Source organism: Pongo pygmaeus, chromosome 14 (genome assembly GCF_028885625.2).
Source record: "Pongo pygmaeus isolate AG05252 chromosome 14, NHGRI_mPonPyg2-v2.0_pri, whole genome shotgun sequence".
NCBI classification, from domain to species: Eukaryota; Metazoa; Chordata; class Mammalia; order Primates; family Hominidae; genus Pongo; species Pongo pygmaeus.
Window position 1 is genome coordinate 99,077,427 of NC_072387.2, and position 11,177 is coordinate 99,088,603.

The 11,177-nt window shown below is 36.3% G+C and overlaps 1 pseudogene; it reads right to left on the minus strand.

The window, feature by feature from the left end:
• Positions 1–3,133: 3,133 nt before the first annotated feature.
• On the minus strand, positions 3,134–5,952 carry LOC129011356 (transcription factor Sp3-like; annotated as a pseudogene).
• Positions 5,953–11,177: the final 5,225 nt, after the last annotated feature.

Sequence of the window (11,177 nt, forward strand, 5' to 3'; positions counted from 1 at the left end):
GAAGCCAGAAGAGGAGGGTGCAATTTCAGAAAAGTGAGGTTCACATCATTAAATACCATGCGTGGACTGAGGGGACACATGCCAAGAAGGAATTGCCAGATCTGCTGACAGGATAGTTAGTGCCCACTGGGCCAGGGCCAGATGGCAGCCTGGTGCAAGTCTGTGTGGGGAACACACAAGTCCATGACTCCGGCTTAGGCAGAGCAGGGCAAGAAGGAAAATGAACAAGAGACAAGAAAGGGAGAGTAGGGATTCCTGCACCCATGTTTAGGGGATTCTCCGTCCCTTTTCAGGTTTCAGTATCACTCTGAACCACAAACGAATGTGGTCTTTTTGTTCTTTCCCATCATCAGTAAACAACTCCAACTTTCCATTTTTGATATAGAACTAAAATTTGTTACATATTATGATGGGGATAAAAATGTTCATTCCTTCAAATGAAAGAATTTTACTTCTGACTGTATTTGAGTTAAGCTTTTGGTTCTCTCATCCTTAGGCTGTTTATAGCAAGGAAAACCTGGAATGACCTAACTGTCCCACAACTGGCAGGCTGCTTAATTAGATATGTTCAATAATTCAACATTAGTCTCATTTTCTCTTTGCTATCTAAATACTCTCTTTTCAGGTGTAATGAATCATAAAATTTGACAAGGGGAACTTCATGCGGGCTGACCATTAACAGGTTTACACTCTCTGTTATCAGAGACATCCTCACCTAAAGAGTACACTTCTTTCTCGAGGATTTGGCAGTAAGGTTAGCATCTTTTTCTTTATTTAGAACAGTATCAATAAGAAACATTGTACAGGCATTCTGTTTCCACCTCCCCTCAAGGTCCTGACCAACTCTCCCACCTTGCACAGATGCACCACCTCAAAAGCCTGTATCCAGATCCGTTCTAATGCTCAGACTCTTTACTGAATATGAAGCCCCGTCTGCTATTGCCCAATCCCGTGTAATCAACCCACATCTGCACAACAGGCTAAGAGGCCAATTCCAGATTGGAGACATTTGGTTGGCCCGTCCTCTGAAAAGTCATTATTTTGATGGCAGTTGTTTTTGCATTCGGTTGAATCTTGTGCCTTAAACTTTGCACCTTAATGGTTTCATCTTACCCAAGCCCGATTCTTCTGATCCTAGTTTACATTTATTTTACCAAGGGATTTTGGCAAAAGACATATGTGAGTTGTAAATTACACTCAGGTTATACACAAATCTCTCAGTAGTTATAGCTAATTTAATCATTTAACAGTGTTATCTACTCTCCTTCATATTTCAAACATCTAAAAGAATGAAACATCTAAAGATTAAATATGAGACTCAAATGATGGGTATAACATATAGAACTGATGTACAGAAATGTATATATAACTAAGTGTATATGAGCATCTACAATTTTTTTAAATCCTTAGATTTAATTTATTCACTTATACAATTATAAAAACTGGTAGGCAGATCACAAGGTCAGGAGATCTAGACCATCCTGGACAACATGGTGAAACCCCGTCTCTACTAAAATACAAAAAATTAGCCGGGCGTGGTGGTATGCACCTGTAGTCCCAGCTATTCAGGAGGCTGAGGCAGGGGAATTGCTTGAACCTGGGAGGTGGGGTTTGCAGTGAGCCAAGATCGCACCATTGCACTCCAGCCTGGTGACAGAGCGAGACTCCACTTCAAAAAAAAAAAAAAAATCATAATTATCAAATAGCATGATTTTACTCTCAGTGAAAAAAGTCACCAGAATTTATTTGTACACTGTAATACTTCAAATAAGATTTTAAAAAATCACTATCAGTTTCAGTGGGGAAATTATCTATTGTAGAATAATACCATTCTGTCAATAAAACTTTTAAATTTTTGATACCCAACCTAGTTTCATTTCATTGGATCTTTTATCAACTACTGAAACACTAAAAACAGGAAATATATAAGGTATTTTTGAATGCATGGCATGAAAATTTAAGAAGTAGCAATAGCCACTAATGCTTAGATTCAATAGGGTATTCCATAAAGTATATTTCTACAACAATATAAAATTGTCCTGCCTTTTTCTAATATGGTGAATGTCTGGTCTAAGTTTTTGCAAATTGCCTTCGCCTATATAAAACATATTTATTGCTTATTTATTATTTATTGCTGAATACCAGAAAAGTACACAATTAAAATAAATATTGAACTCCATATCCCTCTGTTATTTTTTTCAAAAGAAAAAAGAATACTGTTTTATTAACTACCACACTGTTACAATACACTTTAAACATACATTAAGGTAGCCTTTAAATTTGAGATGGTCTCAAGAATAACAAATGAACAGAATTCCAAATTTTTGCAATAGGTGAACTGCTGCAGTTACAGGTATACATTTAGGAAAATTGTATAGCTCTTCCAAGACCAGCAATGTAACTTTACTTTGTACATTTTTTTAATTGAAAATATAAACTAATATAAAAATAAAAAGAAAATACAGCATAATAAAAAATACGTTCTCAATTAAATGTACTGGATACATATAAATTTTAAGGGAAGAAGCAAAAAAGGAAAATGATTGATATTTAAGTGCAGACTGACTACCTGGACAAAAAAAAAAAAAAAGACAAAAAAACAATAAAACCTCTAGTTTTTCTGTGACTAATATCCATATGGTTGGAGCACGGTCACTATGAAAGTGATTTTGTTATGTTTGCATATGTTATACTTTACTGGTAATTTACATGATGGCTTTTAACGCACTGGCAGACATATGGTTTTTGAAAACAAAATTGGATAAAAATCACTGCTAAGATGCAATACGCCTTATTGTTTTGGTCCCCCAATATTCAAGAAAAGGGATAATTCACTATAACATTTTCTTACCATCCAAATGCCTCAAACTATACATTTTAAACTTTCTTAAACTTTGGTTATGTTGCCCAATTTTGTTATTGAAATAATATTAACAAGACATTGTTTTGGCAAGTTAAATCTTAAACATGGCTTTTCAACAGGATTTAAAAGGTGACTATCCCTAGAGTTCCATGTTAAAATGTAGTTTTCAAAATCTTACCAGAGTAATGCTTAAAATTTGTAGATAGTTAACCTAATTAAAATAATTAGCTTTGAAATGACAAATTGATAAGCTAAGTAAAACTTACACTATGTAACATTTGTGTGGACACTTGATTTGTCAGTTATGCATAATAAAAATTCCAGTCATCAAGAAAATTACAAAATTTTTATCATAACATGATTTCTTTCACCCACCAGCTTTATCTTACAATAGATCAATACTAACATGTTCTCATTTTTACACTAAACCACACAGGATTGATGCATTTGGTTAGACTACCATTCGCATTGTTAAATTCAATTTTCTCTTTACATAATGTGGTAAAATTTCATTTCTTCTAGATTCCAAAAGTATCTACGAAACCCATGCAATTTTACCATTTTAATATACTATGGAATATCATACAAAGTAAGGCATTTCAGTGTCACGTATAACCAAGTTACTGTCAATCCAAAAATTTTTGCACATCAATAAAAAGATATCTAAGAACTTAGGAACAATATTGTTCTCAGTACTGTATAAAAATAACCACAATGAATATGTATTTGTGTAATATTACTCCATTGTCTCATTTCCAGAAACTGTGACAAGCCGTAAAGGTATTTCAGTGTTGGTAAGGGTATCTTGATTGCTGGTGGCAGAGGTATTAACCATTCCTATTCCTGAAACAGAAGCTTGTTGAATATTTGCAAGGATAAGTTTTGTTCCTCCTGCAGTAATCAAAGTATCATCTTGCACAGCTTCCACAGATGCCAGCATGGTACTGCTAGAGTGAATACCTTTTTTGTTCTGCTGTGTTTTAGTATGTTTGGCAAGATGGTCACTTCTCACAAAGCATTTTGAATATTCTGAACAAACAAATTTCTTCTAACCTGTATGTGTTCTACTGTGCCTCTGTAATTCATCACTTCGAGTAAATCTTTTACCACAATACATCCAGTTACAAACAAAAGGGCGTGGTCCAGAATGCCAATGCAGATGAGCTCTCAGATGTGAGGTCTTCCCATAGACTTTACCACACCCTGGTATACGACAAATGTGTTGCTTCTTTTTCCCAAGATTGGTACTTCTCTCACCATCTGCTTTACAGTTGCGGCAGGTGCAACCTACCCTCTGAAGGCCTTTTCCTTCTTGATGTTGTTGGTCCCCTTCCTCATCTGCCATGTGTACTCTTAACTGTGGTCACAACACAGTTGTGCCACTCTTCAGGATCAGGTTCTTCTTCCTTGATCCTAGTATCTACAGGACTCAGCATTCTCTCCTGGATGTAGCTGTATACCAGTAGAATCTATAGAGTTTACTGTAACTGTAGATTTGACAACTGACCAGTGCTTAGACTAAATGGAGTTGAAGTGAAGGCTTCACCTGCCGCAAATTGACCAAGTGCGAGTGTTTGAACAGGTGTCAAAGTTAGTTGTTGGGCAGCAGTTTTCTGTATTTGCAGATTCTGCAAGTTCTGGACACCTTGTATTTGAAACGTTTGCCAAGTTATCTGTCCAGAAGGGGTCACTGTCTGTGCCCGAATTAAAAAGTTTCCAGGATTCAGCTGCAACTGAAGATTTTGCGAAGCCTGTTGTGATAAATTTTGACCACCGGCTTGCACACTATGGATTGTCTGGTGTAATACCTTGCACAATTTGGACTTCACTGGTTGGCAGCCGAGACTCTTGAAGTTGTAGATGTCGTACAACAGGCTGTGCTGGATAAACCTGAATATTCTGTATCTGTGTCTCTTCAGAAACAGGTGACTGGATATAATTTCCCCGAAGATCTGAAGAATGAACTTGCCCACTAGAAGTAGTCAAGCTATTTGTGTTTTCTCGTAATATACCTACACTATCTACCCTAACAGCCAATTGTGATGAAGATGTTGGCACAAATAAATCTGTATCAGTATTAGTTTAATTAATATCAGCAGAAACTCTCTCACCAGTCTTTTCTGAATTGTCTGAACTATCCGTACCTTGTCCTGTGTTAATCAAATGTCCCTAGGCATTAATGCCTGCAGTCATTGTCTGAGAACTGCCCAAGAGTCCCAAAGAATCTAGATCGACACTATTGATTGGTACAAACGTAATATTTCCTGGCAGACCAAGAGGCACATTAGCAACTACTTGGGTTGGACCAGCAAAAGATGAACCACCAACTGCAACTCCCTGACCCTGGACTTGACCAGTCCGTGGTAGGAGATTCTGGATGTTAGCATGTGTTCCAGAGGCAAGTAAGGTTTGATTAGAGCCAGGAATGATCTGAATTTGACTGCCTTCTTAATTTATAACCCCATTATCTGAAGAGCCTGTGAAACCAATTTGAACCTGCTGACTATCTGTTGATTGGACCATGTACCATTTGATGAATCTGATCCTGGTGCGTCTGAAAATGTTTGCTGATCCTGCAGATTCTGAAGGGGGAGAACATACTGCCCACTTGAAGTAGCTAGCAGCACTTGGAATCTGTACTAGATTACCAGCTTCATCTTTTATAGTTGTAGGTGTGGCTGACAAAACCTCCCATCGGTTTGATGCTCCTCCTAACTGTGCAGAAGCCAAATCACCTGTCGCTCCAGCAGCGGCGGGTGCCCCGGCTCCGGCGGCCACCTCCTTCTTGTCGTCGCCAGGCGATGGCGGCCCTATCTTGCTGCAGGTAGCGGCCAGCAGAGCAGGCGGTGATGGCTGAGTGTCCTACCCACGATGGGCGGGTTCAGAGAGGGAGACAAGGGGAGGGGTGGCGGTTAGGGATGGGCCGCCGCTCATACAGGAAGTGCGACTGGGTCCCCGTCGGCTGCGCCCCGGCGAACGCCAGCCCGCGCTGTCCTCCTCCTCGTCCCGCCGCCGGCCCCGCCTGGCGTCCCCCGCTCGCAGGCACCCCGGCTCCCTCGTCCGCGGGCAGGTGGGCGCCGGCTACCCATCCCCGGGAGGACGCCTCTGTTATGTTTTCAATCAATTTAACAAACCAATATGGAAGAGAGAAAGAAAAATTATGTAAATGATTAATCATGAAATAATAGTAAACATTTGGGGATATTTATAAAATTGAACGGCCGGGCGCGGTGGCTCACGCCTGTAATCCCAGCACTTTGGGAGGCCGAGGAGGGCGGATCACGAGGTCAAGAGTTGGAGACCATCCTGGCCAACACTGTGAAACCTCGTCTCTAGTAAAAATACAAAAGTTAGCCGGACGTGGTGGCAGGTGCCTGTAATCCCAGCTGCTCCGGAGGCTGAGGCAGGAGAATCGCCTGAACCCGGGAGGCAGAGTTTGCAGTGAGCTGAGATGGCTCCACTGCACTCCAGCCTGGCGACAGAACAAGACTTCGTCTAAAAAAAAAAAAAAAAAAGGCATTGTATCATTTTTAAACTAAGGCAAATGATGGCTTTAATTTTCTCAAACATTAAAATTGCTAATGTGAGTTTTGGAGGAAGAATGTGTATATATATATATATATATATATATATATATCCTTTTTATATATTTATTTATTTTATATATATAATTAGTTGTAATATATATCAAATATTTTAAATTATTGTCAAAATAAATTTGTCACTGTATAATGGCCTATAGGAGGAAAATAAGTAATCATCGAACAATTTCTTAAAAAGTAATCCATTATTCATTACACTCTGAAGGTCATTTTTTAGAGTGAAATGAAAAAGAAGAAGTTGAACACATGTAATTCTTTTATACAGGAACTATAAATTAAATTTGTTGACAAATTTGAGAAGATAATGTTTTCTGAAATATATTATTTATTTTCATTGAGAAATTAAATATATATAATTTAACTATAGCATCTTCTTTGAGGAAATTGGTTTTTTAGTTGTTTTAATTTGGAGAGTGGTAAAGATTATCATACCTTAATAAATATACATTTTTTTCACATTTGGCTCATATTAAACATTTCTATTAAGCTAAAATTGAGTATGAATTGGTTGTTAAGTAGTTAATATAAAAATGGATAAAAAGATACAATTTGCCTCTCAGCTAACTGACATTCAGGCTTTTACATGTAAATTTTCTCATCAGGGTTAGACAAGGATCTCAACATTGCCTGGTGCTCCGAAATTCTTGCAAGCCATTGTGGGTTTGAGGTATGGAATTCCTATGGAATATTAGGAATAAATAAAGATATTAAAACTACTACCAAAGAAGAGTGGCCACTCAGCATTTCTTTTTGAAATAGATTTGTAGTTCTGAATAATAAGTAGAGAAGAATGAAAGATAAGAATTCTTTGCAACTTGATACCTTGCAATAGCATAAGTGAACTACTCATACAAGCCTCAGTTTTTCTTTTCATACATTACTACCATATCACAAAAATAGGATAGCAGTCAGCCCAAGAGTTTGACGAGGTGTAAACTTAACGTTTTTAATTGTTTTCATAGATATCACATGAGAGGCAGTATCTCACAACATGGGTTTTCAGCCAGACAGATGTGTTCAAAGCACCACTAGTGGGTAGTAACCACCTACTAGCTGCTGGAAAATATTGGCAAAGTTATTTTACATGCCTGTCATTTTCCAACTTATAAAATTAGGATACTCATATGTTAGGCAAAAGGCTAAGCTGCTGTACCAAAAAAAAAAAAAAAGGCAGAGATTAAATCAAAATTTATTTCTCTTGCATGTATCATTCTGTCTGATATTGATCAAATTATTAATCAGAACCATGTGTGTCTTGAAAATGTCAGTGATTTGTTTCCATAAATAATAAAAAGTAGAGGACAGGGAGGAATGGAGGAAAAAAGAAAGATGATAAAGTACATGAAAGAAATATTTATCTGCATGTTTCAAGGTAGTAAGATAAATGTTGCTTAATATTTTGTTTGGCAAAACAATAATGGCTATGATTCAAACATATTTTATGCTTTCTTCCAGTAAGCTATGCTATTTGCCCAGTTAATAGAGATTGTCGATGATCACATTCTTACAGAACTTCACTTAACGAAAATAACAAGGCAGGTTATCATGAACATAAACTGTCCCAACTTGTTAGTAGCATTGAAACCATGTATAATTTTCTTTAAGAAAATTTAGATTTTAATGGAAAATTAGAGGAATAACAAACAAGGAAAGCTATTTATTAAAGTGAGAGTTAATTAACACTATTAAATATTAATTAATATAACATTAATTATATTAAACATTTTAACTTGCAGGTTGAACACTTAGAGCAAAATAAGCATACAGGAAAAGCTTACACACATACAAAGACACAAATACACATGGAGATAGTCAATATCTTTAATTAAAAACAAACCACATTTTTGGATCTCATATTAATATAAATATGTGAAACTAATGTTTGTGCACTGCTCTTTTCGGATAATAGATTAGCATTTTGAAATATTTTAAAGTGATTGAAATGATCATTTATTTTATATATTAATGTCATTATTATTTAATAGGATTGAAATGATATTTTCTGAATTGATATACTATCCTTAATATGCAATGGAAATAGTTTTAAAAGATTAGTTGAAAATATGAGTTGAAAAGCATGTATTCTATATTTACATAGAACTCCACCAAACCATAAATAAACAGTCAACGAATAGATGTTTCTGCATCCTTACTATGTACTTAGAATTACATTTTACATATTTTAAAATGTAAAAAACAATTTTACATAAAATAACATTCTAAATTTTTCAGAATATACATTTTGTTTTAATGCTTGCAATGTAATTTTTATCTAGTAGATGATTTATCTTTCCATGAATATTTCACAAAACCTACTTTTCAGAGTTTGTGTGGAGAACGAGCTGCTATGTGCACTACTTTATTTTTATTTATTCATTTATTTTTTTGAGACAGGTTCTCACTCTGTTGCCCAGGCTGGAGCACAGTAGTGCGATCATGGCTCACTGCAGACTCCACTTCCCAGGCTCAAATATTCTCCCACCTCAACCTCCCAAGGAGCTGGGACTACAGGGGCACACCACCACGCCTGGCTTTTTTTTTTGTAGAGATGAGGTTTCGCCATGTTGCCCAGGCTGGTCTCTAACTCCTGAGCTCAAACGATCCACCCACTTTGGCCTTCCAAATGCTGGAATTACAGGCATGAGCCACTATGCCTTGCCTATGTGCACTATTTTAAATTTAAAAATTGACATAAAAGAGAATATTTTGTATTAACAGTTAACGAGATAAAATGCAAATGGATTTTTGTTTTACAGTATAATAACTGGTCCAAATTAGGAATATTAAAGTAAAAATATGTTTTTGCAGTGCTATCACATCTTTTGTTTTAATGCATCTGTATATTCCTCTAGCACAGAGCTGATCCAAAATACAATATAGTATATGCTACCACATGGGCATTCATCTCAATTTCTCCTTCCTTACAATGCATAATTCTCAAAGTCAATAGCTGAAATATCAACTGGTGGTACAAACTTGTGAGTTTTGATGATTCAAGTTTATTGTTAAAAAACAGGTATTGGTGAGTGATGTGATTTGGATCTATGTCCTTGCCAAATTTCATGTTGAAATGTAATCTGCTGTGTTGCAGGTGGGGCCTGGTGGGAGGTGTTTGGATTACAGAGGTGTATTCCTCATGAATGGCTAACCTCCACCCCCTTGGTGATGAGTGAGTTCACCTGAGATCCAGTTGTTTAAAAGTGTGTGTCACCTCCCTCACAACTCCCTCTTACTCCTGCCTTTGCCAAGTGATGTGTAAGCTCCCACTCTGCTTTATTCCATGAGTAAAACCTTTCTGAGGCCTCCCCAGAACCCAAGCAGATGTCAGTGTCATACTTCCTGTGCAACCTGAAGAAATGTGGGCCAGTTAAAACTCTTTGTAAATTACCCAGCCTCAGATATTTCTTTACAGCAATGCAAGAACAGCCTAACACAATGAGTTAGAAAGAAATAACAACACCAGAGATATGATCTTAAGGATGAAAAGAACCAAACCAACATAGACATACAAACACCTGCATATGTTGTGACGCATAGTAAATTTACATAGAGAGTGTGCAAAGTATAATGACAAAAATAAGGTATTTCCATTGTACCAGGAGAAAAAGTAACTTGGGGTAGTGGTTAAAGAAAGTTGAGCTAACAATTGTTCCAATACTTTTTGAAAAATGTAATATACTTTTTAACAATGTAATATAAATGTAAAAAATATCTCCACAGACAAATCCACATATACAATAAACTTTGCAAATGATTTTTGGGAGACCACAATTCCCATTAAATTGATCTATAAGAACTCCAAGTGTCCATATGCCAGTTAAGCACAAATACCCATCATGAATTGTTTTCAATAAACAGTTTTGCATTTAAACTAGTTGAATTTATAATTTATTAAACAAATTAGAATAGATATACATATAAAATAATATTTTATTGTATTAGTCCATTTTCATGCTCCTGATAAAGACATACCCAAGACTGAGCAATTTACAAATGAAAGAGGTTTAATTGGACTTACAGTTCCACATGGCTGGGGAAGCCTCACAATCATGGGAGAAGACAAGGAGGAGCAAATCATATCTTACATGGATGGCAGCAGGCAAAGAGAGAGATTGGGCAGGAAAACTTCTGTTTTCATAAACATGAGATCTTGTGAGTCTCATTCACTATCATAAGAGCAGTGCAGGAAAGACCTGCCCTCCTAATTCAGTCATTTCCCACTGGGTTCCTCCCACAGTACGTGGGAATTGTGGGAGTTACAATTCAAGGTGATGTATGGGTGGGGACACAGCCAAACCATATCATCTAGGTAAGGAATTATCAGATCTATGTATTACTTGTCAAATGTCTATAGATACTGTTGTCATTAACAAAAATAATATAAAATGTTAATTGATAAAAACTTTGTGCACATACCATTTTTATGTATGCTAAAACTTATGAAACTATTGAAGAATGGCACTAGAGATCCTGAATACTATTTACTCAGATTTACCAATTGTTAACATTTTTTACTATTTGCTTTATCATTCTCTCAATTTGTCTCTCTCTCTCTTTGAGGTAATATCTATGTATTATGTACATATATGGGTACATACATATATTCTTTTTTAATTAAGAAATTTAACATTGATATAATAATTTCTTCTACTCCGATAAAATAATGATATTTCATGTATTATCTGTATAATGACCCAAATTACTGTTTTATT